Below are 21,725 nucleotides of genomic sequence, written 5' to 3'. Positions count from 1 at the left end.
TTAGTTACCATGTTGATTAGCCATTTGTTTATTGTTAAATTTTCTTTACTGTTATGTTTGTTCTGTAAGGGGAAAAAATTTTGATCAAAAACATTTCAATAAAACATTTTTTTTTTTAAATCACCAATGTGCCGTAAAATAGTTAGATACAGGTTCGCAACTAGTTTTCTGACAAGTGGGCTTGCAGCTTAGTCATGCTAACTGACAACATGCCAATGTGATTTACTTCAAAGAAAAAGGAAATTGGAGAGTGAGTCACAATGGCTAGTCCAGGTCACTTCTCTTCGTGTAGCTGATTGGAGAATGGGAGAGAATCATCTGGCCATCCATAGGAATACAGAATAATGCACACTGCAGGAAGGCCAAGGGAGACAGGGGTGGGTGGGTGGGGGGAGAGGAGAGGTCAAAATCAAGATTACTAAATCTCTTGGTCTCTCCAAAAACAAAACACATTAAAATTCTGAATTGTCAACGTTCCTGGAACAACTTCACGTCATCAGCAAGTTCAGGGAGAGCATTACAAACCTGTTAACTAAGGATCATTCAGATTCAATTCAGTAAGTGAATGCTGCCAGAAAAAAGGCAACATTAATTATGTGACATTACAATTAATAAAAATATATTCACAACATTTGTTAACTAAGTAAAATTAGCAAAAGCTACAAAAAATGGAACAGCTCATCTCATTACAGCATGAAAGATCTACAGAAGGGATGCACTAAGCTCTGTACATTTAATGGCAGCGAAGGATAACTATTCATGGTTCCTGAGGCCATCATTAAAAGTTAACCTACTTAATAAACATGTCGCTGGTAGAAATTCAAACAACATTTAGGTCATGGAAGTTGGGATTTTAATTATTACTGTTGAATTACCTATATTAATACTGTGGCTACCAGGGCAGGTCAAAGACTTGGAATAGGCGAGTAACTCACCTCCTGACCCCCCCCCACCCCCCCCCCCCCCCCCCCCCCACCAAAGCCTGTCCACAAAAAACATTGCCTTTTTTTCTGGCAGGGAGGAAGTTCCAAAAATTGGAAAAATTGATTCTGAAATGCATTAAGTCAATTCATGTAACACACTTGAAAAGTTGATATTAAGCATACGAATGGATTAGTTACCAATGTCCAGATTATAACGAATAACAGTAAAAATTTGAATATTTTGGATGACTTAATTTGGCATTCATAGTGGCCACATATATACTGGGAACTGAAAAGTTGGCTTTGGGAAAATGAAACAAAGTTTTATATTTGCCCCCATTGACTCTAACTGGGAGTCTAAATGCTGACAATTTCAACACTTAAAGCTAAATTTTCTATACAACCTTAATATCTATTTGCAGACAATAGTTGAACAGAACTGTCCATAAGTGGGAAAAACTATTAAAAATACTATTGGCTCTTACAATTCTTCATCCAAATTCATCCTTTTTACAATATCTTTTCAGAAATATATACACAAAAAAACAGTCCAATGTAGAAGTATTTTTAGCCAGAATTCTGGTTCATGTATTCTGAATTAATCGACATTTAATAAGCATCATTAAATATTAATGAGCATTGACAGGATAATAAGCGAGATTCATTTCAATAATATATCTTGTGTATTCACAAGTGGCCAGACTGCCTCTAAACAACAAACATTGGCAGTAGCTATAAAATATGTATCAACTCTGCCTTTGAAGCAGTACAAGGAGATGCACAGTGTGCACAAGGAGAATAGTTAGAGGGCCCTAAACATATATAGCACAGCAGGAAGCCATTGTATGGAGCTGGCTGCTTTTCTAAAGCATCCAAAATAATTCCATTGGCCTCTTCACCACCCTTGCTTTATATCTTCCCCTTTGTAACAAATAATCCATGTCACTAAAGAAATACCTCATAACTCCCCTCCTAATTCACTTTGTGATCATTTAAAACGAATTGCTTCTCATCACCATCTTTCCAACCCGAGAACAGCTTTTACCTGTTCGTATTATTTTGCAAAGAAGTTAACAGCGATCTTCGATATAAATTCCTATAAATACCGAGCATGCATGTTAGAAAATGGCCAGTTACTAAGTGATGTTTATTTGCTTGTCTGTATATTGGTAAATGAAATCATTCAATGGGTTTTCATATTCGTGTCTCTCCAAGACCACCTTTTTCCACCTCCGTACAATTGTTAAACTTCACCCATCTCGGCTCATCTGCTGGTGAATCCCTCATCCATGCCTTTGTTACCTCTGATGTGTTGGGTGTTCTGGATCACATATAGGTCACCAACACTTGAAATAGTGCAACACTATTTTATTGAATCATTAACTGTTTAAACATACTTAGACTGTGGGTTAATATGATACTAGCTTTAACTAAAGACCTCTGCCTTGTCCTAACCAGTCGATGCACTCAGCACATGGTGAATGTCTGTGTTGCAGGCTGCGAGCTCTGTCCTCCTAGCTAGCTGCAACTCGAATGAGCGGGAACTCAGATGGCCCCTGTCTTTATAGTGCGTGTGCTCTCACTGGTGATTGGCTGTGGTGTTGTATGTGTTGATTGGTCCCACTGTGTGTCCATCAGTGTGTGTCTGCACCATGATATACTGGTGTATATTATGACAACCTCTAGACTTCACAATTTATATAAATTATTTAGACATGAACATGAATGTAGGCGGGTTTATCAGTAAGTTTGTGGATGACATGAAAATTGGTGGGGTGGTAGATAGTGAGGAGGATAACCTTAGATTAAAGGAGGATATAAAATTATGAGAGGTAGATAGATTCAACAGGAATAAAATTTCCCCCTTGGTGGAGGGATCAATGGCCAGGGGGCACAGATTTAAGGGGCAGGAGGTTTAGAAGGGTGGTAAGGAAAAACTTTTTCACCCAGAGGGTGGTGGGAGTCTGGAATTCACTGCCTGAAATGATGGTGGAGTCAGAGACCCTCATAACATTTAAGTAGCATTTAGATGTGCACTTGCGATGCCAAGGCATACAAGGCTATGGGCCAAGTGCTGTAAAATGGGGTTAGATTAGTTAGATGGTTGTTTTTGACCGGCACAGACATAATGGGCTGAAGAGCCTTTTCTATGCTGCAGATCTCCATGATTCTGTGACTATTCCAACGCACTGCTGTCTGGTCTCCCACATTCTACTCTAAAAACATGAAGTCATCCAAATCTCTGCTGCCCCCAGTTGTCACACATTGCAAGTCCCATTCCCCTATCACCTCTGGGCTTGCTGACCTTCTTTGGCTCCCAGTCAAGCAACATCTTGATTTTAAAATTCTCATCCTTGTTTTCAAATCCCTCTGTGGTTTCCTTTCCTAATCACGAGAATCTCCTCCAATCCCACAACCCTTTGAGAAATAATGGTGCTCCTCTAGTTCAAGCCTCTTGGCCATTCACATTCAGAATGGGTCCATCACTGGTGGCCATGCCTCCAGCTGTCTAGACCCCAAGCTCTGGGATTCCTGCCCTATGCCTCTCCATATCATAAGAACATAAGAACTAGGAGCAGGAGTCGGCCATCTGGCACCTCGAGCCTGCTCCGCCATTCAATGAGATCATGGCTGATCTTTTCTGGACTCAGCTCCACTTTCCAGCCCGAACACCATAACTGTAAATCCCTTTATTCTTCAAAAAACTATCTATCTTTATCTTAAAAACATTTAATAAAGGAGCCTCAACTGCTTCACTGGGCAAGGAATTCCATAGATTCACAACCCTTTGGGTGAAGAGGTTCCTCCTAAGCTCAGTCCTAAATCTACTTCCCCTTATTGTGAGGCTATGCCCCCCAATTCTGCTTTCACCCGCCAGTGGAAACAACCTGCCTGCATCTATTCTATCTATTCCCTTCATAATTTGATATGTTTCTATAAGATCCCCCTGCATCCTTCTAAATTCCAACGAGTACAGTCCCAGTCTACTCAACCTCTCCTTGTAATTGAACCCATTCAGCTCTGGGATTAACCTAGTGAATCTCCTCTGCACATCCTCCAGCGCCAGTACGTCCTTTCTCAGGTAAGGAGACCAAAACTGAACACAGTACTCCAGGTGTGGCCTCACTAACACCGTATACAATTGTAGCATAACCTCCCTAGTCTTAAACTCCATCCCTCTAGCAATGAAGGACAAAATTCCATTTGCCTTCTTAATCACCTGTTGCACCTGTAAACCTGCTTTTTGCGACTCATGCACTAGCACACCCAGGTCTCTCTGCACAGCAGTATGGTTTAATATTTTATCATTTAAATAATAATCCCTTTTGCGATTATTCCTACCAAAATAGATAACCTCACATTTGGCAACATTGTATTCCATCTGCCAGACCCTAGCCCATTCACTTAACCTATCCAAATCCCTCTGCAGACTTCCGGTATCCTCTGCACTTTTTGCTTTACCACTCATCTTAGTGTCGTCTGCAAACTTGGACACAACTTGGTCCCCAACTCCAAATCATCTATGTAAATTGTGAACAATTGTGGGCCCAACACCGATCCCGGAGGAACACCACTAGCTACTGATAAACACCCATTAATCTCCACTCTTTGCTTTCTATTAATTAACCAATCCTCTACCCATGCTACCACTTTACCCTCAATGTCATGCATCTTTAGTTTATGCAGCAACCTTTTTGTGTGGCACCTTGTCAAAAGCTTTCTGGAAATCCAGATATACCACATCCATTGGCTCCCCGTTATCTACCGCACTGGTAAGGTCCTCAAAAAATTCCACATTAGTTAGGCACGACCTGCCCTTTATGAACCCATGCTGCGTATGCCAATGGGACAATTTACATCCAGATGCCTCGCTATTTCTTCCTTGATGATAGCATCTTCCCTACTACCGAAGTTAAGCTAACTGGCCTATAATTACCCGCTTTCTGCCTACCTCCTTTTTTAAACAGTGGTGTCACGTTTGCTAATTTCCAATCCGTCGGGGCGACCCCAGAGTCTAGTGAATTTTGGTAAATTATCACTAGTGCATTTGCAATTTCCCTAGCCATCTCTTTTAGCACACTGGAATGCATTCCATCAGGGCCAGGAGACTTGTCTACCTTTAGCCCCATTAGCTTGCCCATCACTACTTCGTTAGTGATAACAATCATCTCAAGGTTTTCACCTGTCATAGCCTAATTTCCATCAGTCACTGGCATGTTATTTGTGTCTTCCACTGTGAAGACCGACCCAAAAAACCTGTTCAGTTCCTCAGCCATTTCCTCATCTCCCATTATTAAATCTCCCTTCTCACCCTCTAAAGGACCAATATTTACCTTAGCCACTCTTTTTTGTTTTATATATTTATAGAAACTTTTACTTACTGTTTTTATATTCTGAGCAAGTTTACTCTCATAATCTATCTTACTCTTCTTTATAGCTTTTTTAGTAACTTTCTGTTGCCCCCTAAAGATTTCCCAGCTCTCTAGTCTCCCACTAATTTTTGCCACTTTGTATGCTTTTTCCTTCAATTTGATACTCTCCCTTATTTCCTTAGATATATGCGGTCGATTTTCCCTCTTTCTACCGTCCTTCCTTTTTGTTGGTCTAAACAAAACATATCTCTCGACCTCACTTTCCTCCTTTAAGACGCTTTGTAAAACCTAACTCTTTGACCAAGCTTTTGGTCATCTAACCTAATATCCCCTTCTGTGGCTCAGTGTCGTACTTTGATTTATAATGCTCCTGTGAAGTGCCTTGGAATGTTTAATTAATGGTGTTATATAAACATGAATTTATCAAAAGTAACTTCATTGGCTGTAAATGCTTTGAAACATCTAGTGGTCACGAAAAGCGCGATATAAATGTACATCTTTCTTTTCTTTTTAATGGTTCTCATTGTTGTTTATTCATTCATCAGACACAAATTTCCCTAAGTGCACCGATGCAGTTTAATGCAAAAAGTGATTGCCACCCAAAATGAATAACATGCAAAAAAGACATCTGGCCAATTTGCAGCCCATTCAAATGTGCTGAACATTTTGACGTTCCTGTACTGAAGTCAGATGCAGACTGAGCTTGCCACAAAAAGTGAAGGTTGATCCATTTGATTCTAAGTACTCTTTTAACAGCATGGTTAATCAGTATTTGGTAAAGTGCCCCATAACAGACTTGTCAAAGACCATGGAATAAAAGGGACAACGGTGGCATGGATACAAAGCTGGTTAATTGACAAGAAACAGTAGTAGTGAACTTTTTTTTGGGAGTGCAAGAAGATTTGATAGAGATGCTCAAAATCATGAGAGGGCTGGACAGAGTAGATAGGGAGAAAATGTTTCCACTCGTAAAAGGATAGAGAATGAGAGGGCACAGATTCAAAGTATTATGCAAAAGAAGCAAATATGATGCATGAGAAAACGTTTTCACACAAGTAGTACGGGTCTGGAATGCATTGCCTGGAAGTGCGGTGGAGGAAGATTCAATTGAGGCATTCAAGAAGGCATTGGATAATCATTTGAATAGAAACAATGTGCAAGGGTATTGGGAAAGGCAGGAGACTGGCACAAAGTCACAATGCTCATTTGGGCAGCTGGTGCAGACACAAAGGGCCAAATGGCCTTCTTCTGTGCCGTAACACTTCTTTGATTCTGTACATAGTGATGCTGTCCAGGTGTCAGTCCTAGGACCATTGCTTTTTTAAAAATCTATATTAATGACCGGGTCTTGACTGTGAAGGGACAAATTCAAAATGTGCAGATGACACCAAACCTGGAAATCTTACGAACGGTGAGGAAAATAGGGATCAAATTTCAAGAGGAAATACACAGTCAAGTGGCAGATGAAATTGAATGTAGAGAAATGTGAAGTGATACATTTTAGTAGGAAGAGCCAGGAGAGGAAACAAAGGACACAATTCAAAAGGGACCTGGGGAACTACGTACACAAATCATTGAAGGTGGCAGCGCTGGTTTAAAAATGGCTAAAAAGCAGACAGGATTTAGGGTTTTATAGAGTTATAAAAAATAAAAGCAAGTACGTTATGGTGAACCTTTATAAAATACAGGTTCGTCCTCAAGTGGAGTGTTCCATCGATGCGAGGGCTTCGGAGAAGCTGCAAAAAGGCTTATGAAAATGGTTCCATGGACGAGAGACTGGAATTACATGGATAGAGTGGAGAAGCTGAAGGTGTTTTCTTTTAAGAGCAAGTTGACAGAGATTTGGTGAATGGCAAAAGATTTGAAAGTAACAGAATGAAAAACATTTCCTCGAGGTTTACCACACTGGCCAATCAAACAGCACTTTTTCCAGTATCCAAAATTTTAATATCTAGTTCCTTTGTTTTCAAGGAATAAAACTGTTCCAAGAAAATTAAGATAAGCTTAAATGCTTCTCTGACTTTTCTTTCGGGTTTCTTGCACCAGTGTCCTGGAGCTTAATCTTCAATTCTTGGAGACACCTAGGCAATCCGAAAGGTATGGCAACCTTAGTTGAGAGCTACAGTACTTTTCTGACAGTAAATGCCTCACCATTCGCATTTTCATGTGATGGCCTAGTTGATATGTATTCAACAAACTGTGTGGTCATGCTTCAGTTACAAGCAGACCTGGAGCTGAATTAGTGACTGCCATGCACTGCCTTTGCTTTTGTACTAACCCATCCAGCCTCAAACACTGTTAATGCAATTGCTGAAATCATCTATTCTTAAGCAGATATTAATCTTCTCCAGCCAGCAAAGCAAATGCTGAATGGAAGGTGACATGTTGCATAATTCAGTTCAAAGAAATATTCCTCTATGTATTTTTGACATGCCAACATAATTATGACATGGTTCGCAAATAAAAATGGACACCAGTCTCGAAGCACAAAAATAGGTAAATTCTCAAGTCATAAATTGTGATTTACTGGCGATAGGTTCCATTTGAGCCCTTTACAGCTTATTCTTCCAATTAAATATTTTACAAACAAAATGGAAATGTTGTTTGATTTCATCCCTTTTCACAACTATAATGAGCACAATTCAAAAGCAAATAATTAAATGGTCCAGCTGATCTATTCAAATAACTGTGTAATTCTGTTTAAAAACAGAAGACAGAATGCCACATTTACCTTATTAAGGTCCTAAGTTAAGGGCAGGAAAAATAAGTAAACAAAGCAAACCAATTATTACACAATGGAAAGCAAGTAGTCCCGTTTTTATGGTCACAAATTGTACAAATCCCCATTGATTGTTTTCATCGTACTCTGGGAAAGTTACACAAATTACTGCTGATCGCTTTGCATTAGATATCTGAAGACCATTACATTTCTGCCTCAAAATATCAAACTGGGCAAAGGTTTACGACATTACACGATACACCCATCATTTTATAATTATTTTCACTGTGCAGCCAACAAAAAGAGACTTTTGAAGAAGTGTACAAGTTGTTTTATATTTTGTGCACTTCTTAATATTTGAGCAGACGCTGGACAGAAGGGATCTGCTTTGACAACAATCTGGCAAGTTCCGACCCTTCCAAGTGGGTTGTTTCAGTCAGAGGAGCTGAATTTAATTTTTGAAGCCTTCAGCAAGTCAAAGAAACATACATCAGAAATAGAAGGAGGAGGCCATCCATTCGGCCGTTCGAGCCTGCTCAGCTATTCATTATGATCATGGCTGATCATAAAATTCAATACCATGATCCAGCCTTCCCCCCGCCCTATATCCCTTGAACCCCTTAGACCCAAGAGCTACATCTAATTCCTTCTCGAAATTACGCAACGTTTGGGCCTCAACTACTTTCTGTGGTAGTAAATTCCACAGATTCGCACTCTCTGGATGAAGAAATTTCTCCTCACCTCAGTCCTAAATGGTTTACTACTTATCCTCAAACTATGACCCCTAATTCTGGACTCCCCCACCATCGGGAACATTCTTTCTGAATCTACCCCGTCTAATCCTGCTAGGATTTTATAAATTTCTATGCGATCCCCTCTCATTCTTCTAAACTCTAATGAATATAATCCTAACTGATTTAGTCTCTCCTCACATGACAGTCCCGCCTTCCCAGGAATCAGCCTGATAAACCTTTACTGCACTCCCTCCATAGCAAGAACATCCCTCCTCAGATAATGACACCAAAACTGCACATAATACTCCAGCTGTGGCCTCACCAACGCCCTATACAAAGTCAAAGGAAAGAAGTGTGAAGGTTTAATTTGAACTGTAATATGAACATTCTTTTTAAATAAGTCACTTCTGGAGTTCTAGTCTTTCAAGAGAATGCAAGTGAACTTTTATACCCAATTTTTTTTTTACCAGTTGGTTATCAATAAAGATACAAGAAAAGACAAACACAAGGAATAGCCAATTGGCCCATCAATGAATATTCCTTTAGAGGCCTTGCGTCCAATTGCATTTTGAACACATCTCTACCACTTTGCTTGGCAGATAAATTGATCAACATTTATCATCCTAAGAAAATAATTCCTCTGGCATATTATTAAATATTAATTTTTATCAGTTTTTATTACGATTCTTGTTTCAGTTCCTAATTTAAAATAACTTTGTTATATCTTACCCAAGTCATTTAATATAACTCAGCAAGATTCCCCTTTAATCATACTCTCACGGCTTTAGAAAATAAAGTTTTGTTGCCTTTCACTACTCATCCCTTTCACATTTAGAATCATTCATGTTCCTCCTTTTTACACCTTTTCCAATATTCACAGCACCAGAAAAGAAAGATTTGTAAACCCCAAAATTGCACAGTATTTTAAATGTGATTTAATACCACAAAACCCTGAGCATATCCATTTTAGACTTGTATTATTACGCTCTCAAAATCTGTTCTCAGAATGCCAATGTTACTGACAAAGATAGCAATTATTATCTACCTCTGTGCCCCGCAAAGGTGGTGATGGGCTTTCTACTTGAACCGTTGAGGAGCAATTTCATTCAACTGAGTGGATCTCAGGCCATTTCAGAGTACAGTTAAGAGGCATCAATGATATCATGAATTGGAGCCAAACAGGTTTACTATCTGCGAGGGCACAAATGAGCCAGCTGGATTTTTCGTGCAATCTGACAGCTTCATGGTCACTTTTGAGTACAAGAAGGTTCATTGATATCAGCATTTTTGTTCGTACCCAGATTTATCTTGAACAAAACTCAAAATCTCAAATTGCCATGGTGATATTTGAATTCAAATTATCCAGGTAATTAGTCCTGCACTCTGGGTTACTATTACCACTGAATTATATTGTGCCACCTACCATACTGTTCTCACCATCTAATTTTTTTTCCCCTAATCATTCTATGTACTCTGTCTCCATTTTGAAGCTCTCAGCCTTGTTTTCAAATCCCTCCAAGGCCTAGCCCCTCTATGGCCCACCTTATCCAACCCTACAACCCTCTGGAATCTCTGTGGTATTCCAATTCTGACCTCTTGCTCTTTCCCAGTTTTTTCATTCCATCATGGGCGGTCAAGTCTTCAGCTGCCTAGGCCTTAACACTACAATTCCCATTCTATCTCTCTCTCCTCCTTTAAGGGGCAGTAGCTCAGTGGTTAGCACTGTTGCTTCACAATGGCAGGGACCCAGGTTCGATTCCTGGCTTGGGTACTGTCTGTACGGAGTCTGCGCGTTCTCCCAGTGTTTGTGCGGGTTTCCTCTGGGTGTCGGTCCGGTTTCATAGAACATACAGCGCAGAAGGAGGCCATTCAGCCCATCGAGTATGCACCGACCCACTTAAATTCCTCCCACAAGTCCCGAAAGATGTGCTTGTTAGGTGAATTGGGCATTCTGAATTCTCCCTGTGTACCCGAACAGGCTCCCGAGTGTGGCGACTAGGAGATTATCACAGTAACTTCATTGCAGTGTTAATGTAAGCCTACTTGGGATGCTAATAAAGATATAAAGACATTTGTTTAACCCTCTCCCTTTGATCGAGCATTTGGTTACCCACCTTAGTATCACAAATCATGTGGCTGTGTGCCAAATTGTGTTGGGAACACTCTTTTGGAGAATCTTGGGATGTTTTACCACATTAAAGGCATGATCCAAACACAAGTCGTTGTACTGCTGTAGGCTAAGCTTTGGCAAGTTTATTACTTGCAGCCTCTTACAGCTCAATGTGCTAATTCTATTCTATTAGTCTGTACATCATGTCACATATTGGGCTGAATTCTCCATTTGGGAAACAATGTTCTCCCACAGGGAGGAATCACCTCTGATTTGCTCTTGTGCTGGGAGCGAGAATCCAGAGGCGATTTACTATCCCTTGCTGTGCAAATTTATGCACTATAGAAATTCTATGTTTCTATGTTAAACTCCTTCAGATCTTTGATCTGTCAGGCTTTCATTCACATCAATAGGAATTGGTGGGGATTGCGAGGGATCCCACTGTCGGCCCGTCATTTTGAGCGAGTGGCTCGATAACGAGGAAGGTGGCTGGATGCCCCTCCCCATCCCACCACAGTACAACAGTGACCCGACCCCCACCAGAGCCCATTGCAGAGAACCCCCATATTACAGAGACCTGCGCATTACACAGACCCCATTACACAGACCCCACCAGAAACCCCCATTAGAGATCCTCACCAGAGGCTCCCCCACAAGACCACCCTTGCCAGCAATGAGACCTCCCAACAGATAGAGACCTCCCAACAGATGGATCCCCCCAACAGAGACCTCCCCAGTAGAGACCCACTAACAGAGTCACCCACAGACCCCTATTAGACCCTCACCAGAGACATGCCCTATTACATAGACCACCACCAGAGACCCTTTAATGGAGAGATCTTGGACTACATCAAAAGAAGTTAAGTGCTTTCTGCAGAGAAAAAGAGGAAGAGAAAGAACTTAACTGTCTTTGATGTGGTCCAAGTGCTGTTAATCATAGCTACATGTTTAGAAACATTGCCATTAGTTGCACGGGGTACTTGAGATCCATTCAAAGTGAAGGGAAGTGAAATTAAACAATCCTGACAGCTGGCTGTGTGTAAGCTGTCAATCACAGCATTGTAAAACCAATTCCTATTCATTGAATGAAAGTATTACAGATCAAACATCTGAGGGAGTTTAACATAAAAACATAGAATTCCTACAGTGCAGAAGGAGGCCATTCGGCCCATTGAGTCTGCACGACCCACTGAAAGAGCACCCTACCAAGGTCCACTTCCTCACCCTATCCCCATAACCCTATGACCCCACCTTACCTGAACATCTTTGTGGGAAGAAACCGGAGTGCCCTGAGGAAACCCACGCATACATGGGGAGAATGTGCAAACTACACACCAACAGTCACCCAAGGCTGGAATTGAACTCAGGCCTTTGGCGCTGTGAGGCAGCAGTGCTAATCACAGTGCCACCATGCTGCCCATAAACCCAGCTAATCTGGCTTTCGCTTTCTCGGAATTTAGAGGTGCTGCTTTCCCTGCCTAAGCCAGCAGGTGTATTGCGCAGGTGAGTTTTAAAGCAGTGATATTTTTTCACTGTCTCTGTAATGGAGGAGTTTCTGGTGGGGGGGGGTGAGGTGGGGGTGGGCAGGATGTGCATTCTGGGGGTCCGAGGTGGATCCTCCGATGGATTTTGGGTTAATTCCCTTAAAGAGTTACCCCTGCCCTGCTGCTAGGTCCACCGTGCCAGGATTACAGACGGAAATACCAGCACCAATTCTCACCTACATGTATCCCAGCCCCGAAGACCGGACAATCAGGTGGGTTTAGAGAATTTGGTGCTCAACCCATCAATAGGATGCAAATGGGTTATTTGACCTATTTGCATCCTCCCGCTACCGCAGGTGCAAACTTCTATGCTGCTGCCAGTGGGGCACCGCAGCATCGGAATGGGATTGGCGCCTGGCACCGATCCGTTTTTTTGGACAACGCTGGATCTTCCGCTGCATTGGGAACTCTACTACCAGCAGCAGGGAATCCAGCCCATTATGTTGCTCAATGTGCTAGTCCAATTAAATTTAATCAGTCATTTTCTGTTACTTTTTGTAAAGGATCCAAGTTGTTATCTGCACTTGACATCCAACTGTTCTCCCTATTTTTCTAAAATCTTTAAATTTGACAATCTTCATTCGGTAGGAATATTCAGGGAATTTATATAAATGCAGAGCAAAGGAGATTCAAATCTACAATCTCTCCCCCCACCCCATTCCCGGGATATAATAGCAAATCCCTCTCTAATACTCGGCTTCCTATGATTCAGTCAACTTCATGTCCCATTCCTGAGTATACTCTGCATTTTCATGGCTTTGAATAAATACAAAGTCTTTCATGCAGAAAAATAAACTATACTTCAGGGAAACTGTCTACCTTTATCTGCAACATCCTTTCAGGTGATGTTTTCCCTTTCTAAACTAAAGTTGGTTACATTTTACTAGTTATTTTGCTTCTCCAGTCTGATCCTTGGCAGGGTCCCAATGGTTTTGGCGTTAAAATACCATTTAGTCGTCCGATTCAGATTTGCTATGCTTTCAAAACAAGGATTACTTCTGTTTCTAATCCTGTCGTATCCCAGGTTGATGTTGGTCTCCCATAAACCTTCTCCATGGTCTCCCAAAGACCTTTCGGTAGATGGCACCAGCACTTGGGATTGGTCTGTCTTTAGTCCCTTTCATTAGCCCAGCATCTCTGCGATACAGGGTTCAAAATCCTCTGAAATAATTAGTATTCACAAAGTAACAGCAAACAAGAAAGGGCATTTAGAACAAGTGATACAGAAAGCACTCTTTGGGGTAAAGGACACCATTAACATTACATTTAATTTGGACACTGAAATTAAACATTAAAACAATGCCATTACTTGATGGACTAATTCACAGAAAAACATAAACAAAGCCATCAATTTCACCGACAGCAAACCATAACCTATAAAAGGTAATTTATAGTATGGAAATTATTCCATTCAATAGGACTCTAATAAATTGGTTCTGCATTTTTAAGGCAGCACTTGCAATAACATGGTAGACTAGTTAATTACTACTCAGAACAAATGATTTTCCTCTTCTCGTGCTTCTTAAGCAGACTAGTGAATTGCCGACTTGAGAGTTTTACACATTAATGAGACTGATTAAAAAAGCCTCAGCTAGAAAAAGCTGATAAAGAACTTTGCATCGCATGTTGATTGCAACATTGTGCTTTCAGTGAAGTGTTGAAACATAAAAATCTAAGCCTTGAAAAGCGGTCTTAACCAATGGTACACAAGATTTAATGGTTTCTCCCAAGGGAATGACGAGTGCTAAAACTGAATAGGGTCCATGGTGCAAAGGTTTGATTTGCTATTTCCTCCCATTTTTCTCATATTAATTTATAAACGTTAAATATATTATTCATGGTTGCTTTGTACGTAAGACCATAAGACATAGGAGCAGAATTAGGCCACTCGGCCCATCGAGTCTGCTCCACCATTCAATCATAGAACATAACAGCGCAGTACAGGCCCTTCGGCCCTCGATGTTGCGCCGACCTGTGAAACCACTCTCAAGCCCATCTACACTATTCCCTTATCGTCCATATGTCTATCCAATGACCATTTGAATGCCCTTAGTGTTGGCGAGTCCACTGCTGTTGCAGGCAGGGCATTCCACGCCCTTACTACTCTCGGAGTAAAGAACCTACCTCTGACATCTGTCCTATATCTATCTCCCCTCAATTTAAAGCTATGTCCCCTCGTGCTAGACATCACCATCCGAGGAAAAAGGCTCTCACTGTCCACCCTATCTAACCCTCTGATCATCTTGTATGCCTCAATTAAGTCACCTCTTAACCTTCTTCTCTCTAACGAAAACAGCCTCAAGTCCCTCAGCCTTCCCTCATAAGATCTTCCCTCCATACCAGGCAACGTTCTGGTAAATCTCCTCTGCACCCTTTCCAATGCTTCCACATCCTTCCTATAATGCGGCGACCAGAATTGCACACAATACTCCAAATGCGGCCGCACTAGAGTTTTGTACAGCTGTAACATGACATCATGGCTCCAAAACTCAATCCCTCTACCAATAAAAGCTAACACACAGTACGCCTTCTTAACAACCCTCTCAACCTGGGTGGCAACTTTCAGGGATCTATGTACATGGACACCGAGATCTCTCTGCTCATCCACACTACCAGGTATCTTACCATTAGCCCAGTACTCTGTCTTCCTGTTATTCCTTCCAAAATGAATCACCTCACAATTTTCTGCATTAAACTCCATTTGCCACCTCTCAGCCCAGCTCTGCAGCTTATCTATGTCCCTCTGTAACGTGTAACATCCTTCCACACTGTCCACAACTCCACCAACTTTAATGTCATCTGCAAATTTACTTACCCATCCTTCTACGCCCTCCTCCAGGTCATTTATAAAAATGACAAACAGCAGTGGCCCCAAAACAGATCCTTGTGGTACACCACGAGTAACTGGACTCCAGGCTGAACATTTCTCATCAACCACCACCCTTTGTCTTCTTTCAGCTAGCCAATTTCTGATCCAAACTGCTAAATCACCCTGAATCCCATGCTTCTGTATTTTCTGCAGTAGCCTCCCATGGGGAACCTTGTCAAACGCTTTACTGAAATCCATATACACCACGTCAACTGCTTTACCCTCATCCACCTGTTTGGTCACCTTCTCAAAGAACTCAATAAGGTTTGTGAGGCACCACCTACCCTTCACAAAACCGTGTTGACTATCTCTAATCAAATTATTCCTTTCCAGATGATTATACATCCTATTTCTTATAAACCTTTCCAAGATTTTGCCCACAACAGAAGTAAGGCTCACTGGTCTATAGTTGCTGGGGTTATCTCTACTCCCCTTCTTGAACGAGGGGACAACATTTGCTATCCTCCAGTCTTCTGGCACTATTCCTGTAGACAAAGATGACTTAAAGATCAAAGCCAAAGGCTCAGAAATCTGCTCCCTAGCTTCCCAGAGAATCCTAGGATAAATCCCATCCGGCCCAGGGGATTTATCTATTTTCACATTTTCCAGAATTGCTAACACCTCCTCCTTATGAACCTCAAGCCCTTCTAGTCTAGTAGCCTGTACCTCAGTATTCTCCTTGACAACATTGTCTTTTTCCTGTGTGAATACTGACAAAAAATATTCATTTAGCACCGCTCCTATCTCCTCGGACTCCACGCACAACTTCCCACTACTGTCCTTGACTGGCCCTACTCTAACCCTAGTCATTCTTTAATTCCTGACATATCTATAGAAAGCTTTAGGGTTATCCTTGACCCGACCTGCCAAAGACTTCTCATGTCCCCTCCTGGCTCTTCTTAGCTGTCTCTTTAGGTCCTTCCTAGCTAACTTGTAACTCTCGAGCGCCCTAACTGAACCTTCACGTCTCATCTTTACATAAGCCTCCTTCTTCCTCTTGACAAGTGTTTCAACTGCTTTAGTAAACCACGGTTCCCTGGCTCGACCACTTCCTCCCTGCCTGACAGGTACATACTTATCAAGGACACGCAGTAGCTGTTCCTTGAACAAGCTCCACATTTCCATTGTGCCCATCCCCTGCAGTTTTCCTCTCCATCTAATGCATCCTAAGTCTTGCCTCATCGCATCATAATTGCCTCTCCCCCAGATATAACTCTTGCCCATGGTATATTCCTATCCCTTTCCATCACTAAAGTAAACAAAATCGAATTGTGGTCACTATCACCAAAGTGCTCACCTACCTCCAAATCTAACACCTGTCCTGGTTCATTACCCAGTACCAAATCTAATATGGCTTTGCCTCTCGTTGGCCTATCTACATACTGTGTCAGGAAACCCTCCTGCACACATTGGACAAAAGCGGACCCATCTAAAGTACTCGAACTATAGCGTTTCCAGTCAATATTTGGAAAGTTAAAGTCCCCTATAACAACTACCTGTTACTTTCGCTCCTATCCAGAATCATCTTTGCACTCCTTTCCTCTGCATCTCTGGAACCTTTCGGAGGCCTATAGAAAACCCCTAACAGGGTAACCTCTCCTTTCCTGTTTCTAACCTCAGCCTATACTACCTCAGTAGACGAGTCCTCATCAAACGTCCTTTCTGCCACTGTAATACTGTCCTTGACTAACAATGCCATCCCTCCCCCTCTTTCACCACCTTCCCTGAGCTTATTGAAATATCTAAACCCCGGCACCTGCAACAACCATTCCTGTCCTTGCTCTATCCATGTCTCCGAAATGGCCACAACATCGAAGTCCCAGGTACCAACCCATGCCGTAAGTTCACCCACCTTATTCCGGATGCTCCTGGCATTGAAGTAGACACACTTTAAACCACCATCCTGCCTGCCGGTACACTCCTGCAACTTTGAAACCTTGCTCATGCCCTCACTACTTTCAACCTCCTGTATACTGGAGCTACAATTCAGGTTCCCAATCCCCTGCTGAACTAGTTCATGGTTGATATTTTTCTCATCCCCATTCTCCTGCCTCCTCCCCATAACCCCTGATCCCCTTATTGATCAAAAACCAATCAATCTCTGTTTTAAAGACACTCAGTGATTTGACCTCCACAGCCTTCTGCGGCAAAGAGTTCCACAAATTCACCACCCTCTGGCTGAAGAAATTCCTCCTCGTCTCTGTGTAAAACGATCGTCCCTTTACTCATGTAAAATATTGATATAGCCGTCGGGTAATTACGAAATATTATGATGGCAAACAATTTTGACCAATGTCACGGTTTCAACACACAAAAATTGCTTTTGACAAATCTGCTTTGTGCGATGCATGTTGAACGACAGTCCTCTCACAACAGTATGTCTACCTCGACTTGCTGGGAAATCAATGCCCCATTTGCCTGTTCTTGGCAATAAAGCAGATTTACCGTATTAAATGTTCTGACCAATATTGTCTGACAATCTTCAGTGCCATCTTTCCCCAAGGGCCAATGAGGTGTCAATTTTACTGAATTCCCATCTAATGATATTTACAAGAAAGATATTAAATCTAGGAAAATAATATATGAAATTTCATTTAATCTGGTGCACATACGATTTACTTGCATCCGCGGCCATTAAAAGCATGATCTCCATATCCCTTTAGTGCCAGCTAAAACTAAATGCGTCGCAGAAATGAAAAAATAACATTCTTTTGCAGAAGAGATTGAAAGAAAAATAGATGATGAAAACAAATTCCTGCGGATGCTATAATCTGAAGCAAAAACCAAAAATACTGGACAATCTCAGCAGCTGTGATAGCATCTGTGGAGAGATAAGGGAGCTAACGTTTTGAGTCTGGATGACTTTTTGTCAAAGGTAGAGAGAACTGGAAATGGGGTCAGAATTATACTGTAGTGGGGGGGTGCGTAGGGTGCTGGTGCTGGATAAGGGACCAGCAATAGGTGGAGATTGAAAACGATGTCACGGACAGAAGACAAAAGGAATGTACATGGAGATGATTAAGGCTAAGAAGGGTGCTGATGGTGGCACATAAAAATTGGAATGTGTGAGTGGCAGAACAAAGGTGAGCAGTGTCAAAGGGCAACTAGGAACAGTTGGCCCAAGTAAAGTGGGAGGACGGGGAACAATGGTGAGAGAAAAATAGATCAATGGAAGAAATGAAAACAAATTGATAAGACTTCACAGTCTCAACTTGTTGAACTCAATGTTAAGTCCGGAAGAAGATCTAATCGGAAGAGGAGGTGCTGTTCCCCCAGTTTGCGTTGCGCTTCACTGGAACATTGCAGCAGGCCAAGGATGTGAGAGCAGGATGGCGAGTTGAAAAAGAGATGGGCAGGTTACTGAAATTGGATATTAAGTTGTACCAAAAGGAAAATCTTTCAAATTATCTAGTAATACTTCTACACATCACAAAATAGACACAAATTCATTTCTCAACAAAACATAGGTGCACTTTGGTGGGGGAGTCAGTTCGAAAAAATGTTCCTAATCCCACTCCTTTTTAAAAAATAAATTTAGAATACCCAATTTCTCCTTTTTCCAATTAAGGGACCAATCGACCTACCCTGCACATCTTTGGGTTGTAGGGGGGGCTGAGGCCCACACAGACACAGGGAGAATGTGCAAACTCTACACGAACAGTGACCTGGGGCTGGGATCGAATCCGGGACCTCAGCGGCATGAGGCAGCAGTGCTAACCACTACGCCACCGTGGTGCCCTGTGGTTAGCACTGCTGACTCACAGCATCATGGACCCGGGTTCAATTCCAGCCTCGGGTGACTGTCTGTGTGGAGTTTGCACTTTCTCCCCATGTCTGCGTGTGTTTCCTCCGGCTGCTCCATTTTCCTCCCACAGTCCAAAGATGTGCAGATTAGCTGGATTGGCTATGCAAAAGGGTCCAGAGGGGCAATTTTTTCCACACAGAGGATGGTGAGTGACTGGAACGAACTGCTAGAGGCAGTAGTAGAGGCGGGCACAATTTTGTCTTTTAGAAAGCATTTAGACAGTTATATGGTAAAGCTCCGGGTGCCCTGGTTTCCTCCCACAGTCCAAAGATGTGCAGGTTAGGTGGATTGGCCATTCTAAATTACTCCTTAGTGTTCAAAGGTTAGTTGAGGTTACGGGGATAGGGTGGAGGACTGGGCCTAGGTGGGGTGATCTTTCGGAAGGTCGATGCAGACGAGATGGGCTGAATGGCCTTCTCCTGCACTGTCGGGATTCTCTATCTGCCCAAGCTCTTTGCTGGAACAATCCAAAACTATTCTGATTGTGCCTTGGACTCTTCTGAACATTATAATTCCTCTGCTCCAAACATTTATCTAATTTCCTTGAAAAGATGTAGGGTTTTTGCCTCAAATGCATTTTATGGCCATCTTCCAACAACCTTGGGAATAAAGTATTAAGACCATAAGACATTGGAGCAGAATTAGGCCACTCGGCCCATCGTGTCTGCTCCGCCATTCAATCATGGCTGATATTTTTCTCATCCCCATTCTCCTGCCTTCTCCCCATAACCTCTGATCCCCTTATTAATCAAGAGCCTATCTATCTCGGTCTTAAAGACGCTCAGTGATTTGGTCTCCACAGCCTTCTGTGGCAAAGAGTTCCAAAGATTCACCACCCTCTGGCTGAAGAAATTCCTCCTCATTTCAGTTTTAAAGGATCGTCCCTTTAGTCTGAGATTGTGTCCTCTGGTTCTAGTTTTTCCTACAAATGGAAACATCCTCTCCACTTCTCCCCTATCCAGGCCATGCAATATCCTGTAAGTTTCAATAAGATCCCTCCTCATCCTTCTAAACTCCAACAAGTACAGATCCAGAGTCCTCAACCGTTCCTCATACGACAGGCTGTTCATTCCAGGGATCATTCTTGTGAACCACCTCTGGACCCTTTCTAAGGCCAGCACATCCTTCCTTAGATTATGGGACCAAAACTGCTCATAATAAACCAAATGGAGTCTGACCAGAACATTCCACAACATCAGAACTACATCCCTGCTCTTGTTTCCAGGCTTCTCGACATGAATAGTAACATTACATTTGCCTTCCTAACTGCCAACTGAATCTGCATGTTAACCATAAGAGAATCATGAACAAGGACTCCCAAGTCCCTTTGTGCTTCTGATTTCCCAAGCATTTCCTATTTAGAAAATAGTCTATGCCTCCATTCTTCGTTCTAAAGTGCATAACCTCACACCTTTCTACTTCTTTGCCCACTCTCCTGGCCTGTCCTGTCCCTCCACATATCTTTGTATCATATGCAAACTTAGCAACAGTGCCCTCAGTTCCTTCTTCCAGATCGTTAATGTATAGTGAGAAAAGTTGTGGTCTCAGCACCGACCCGAGGCACACCAAGTCACCGGCTTCCATCCTGAAAAAGACTCCTTTACCCCCACTCTGCCTTCTGCCAGTCAGCCAATTCTCTCCCTTCAATCTTTTCCTTTTAAAATTTATTCACTCATGCAATGGGAGCTCACATACGAACATAAGCATGAGGAGCAGGAGTAAGCCACTCGGCCCCTCAAGCCTGCTCCACCATTTAATAAGATGTCGTTTGATGGGATTGTAACCTCAACTCCACATTCCCGTGTCCCCCGATAACCTTGCACCCACTTGCTCATCAAGAATCCAGCTAGCTCTGCTTAAAAATATTCATGACTTCCACTGCCCTTTGAGGAGGGCAAAGACCCACGATCCTCAGAACAAATTTCTCCATTGTTATGGGCCAGGGTTCAGAGAAATGTTACGGGCCAGGGTTTAGAGAACCCCAAAGTGTATCATGGAGTTCACCTGACCCACAACTTTTAATAGATTGTGGTATGGGGAGCACACGGCCCACTCTACAGGTGTGGTTCAGCAGAAATGGAAAAGTAATTTTTAAAGCAAAACAATGTTTATTCTATGAACTCAAGATAACCTTTTTAAAACATACAGTAAACATCTTAGCAACCATCAATTCAAATACAACCCCCAAAGAATACAACACCAAGTAATGCTTACGCTGTCCTCCTAACATCCAGAAGACTTATGAAAAACATAACCTTTAACAGAAGCACATCAGGTTAAAGTCACTGCTGAAAACATTTATAATTCTGAATTCAGCAAATGATCAAGAGATAGTCTTTTCATGGCAGAGAGATCAACAGTACACTTGCTCTGTCTGGCTTCAGCTCCAACACGGAAAACGAAACTAAAACACACCCCGCAGCAAACAGCCTAAAACGAAAGTAAAAAGCTAACAGACAGCCCAGCTCCAGCCACACGCTGACATCACTAATAAACACCCATTTCTTAAAGGTACATTTCTTAAGCACCCATTTCTTAAAGGTACTCTCACTTGACACTTCCCCCAAGAAAAAAAAACATCAAATATGATTTCATTTTGCACCTTTTCACCATTCTTTAAGAAATGCACACAGTACATATACTTTTTC

At 42.0% G+C, this 21,725-nt stretch overlaps 1 protein-coding gene and 1 long non-coding RNA gene across 8 annotated transcripts in view; one reads left to right on the top strand and one right to left on the bottom strand.

Moving 5' to 3' along the window:
• The window catches only part of LOC140426277 (uncharacterized), a 74,232-nt gene extending 66,344 nt beyond the window's left edge, over positions 1–7,888 (top strand). For all 4 annotated transcript variants that reach the window (XR_011948175.1, XR_011948174.1, XR_011948173.1 and 1 more), the window contains exon 3: positions 6,985–7,888. This is a non-coding gene — a long non-coding RNA (uncharacterized lncRNA). The remainder of the gene's footprint in view (positions 1–6,984) is intronic.
• Positions 1–21,725, bottom strand: part of mast2 (microtubule associated serine/threonine kinase 2) — a 594,513-nt gene that overhangs the window by 329,621 nt on the left and 243,167 nt on the right. The gene's annotated exons all lie outside the window — the stretch shown is intronic.

Source organism: Scyliorhinus torazame, chromosome 7 (assembly GCF_047496885.1).
Source record: "Scyliorhinus torazame isolate Kashiwa2021f chromosome 7, sScyTor2.1, whole genome shotgun sequence".
Classification (NCBI taxonomy): Eukaryota; Metazoa; Chordata; class Chondrichthyes; order Carcharhiniformes; family Scyliorhinidae; genus Scyliorhinus; species Scyliorhinus torazame.
Note: the sequence above shows the minus strand (reverse complement) of the source record. Positions and strands in the feature narration are given on the sequence as shown.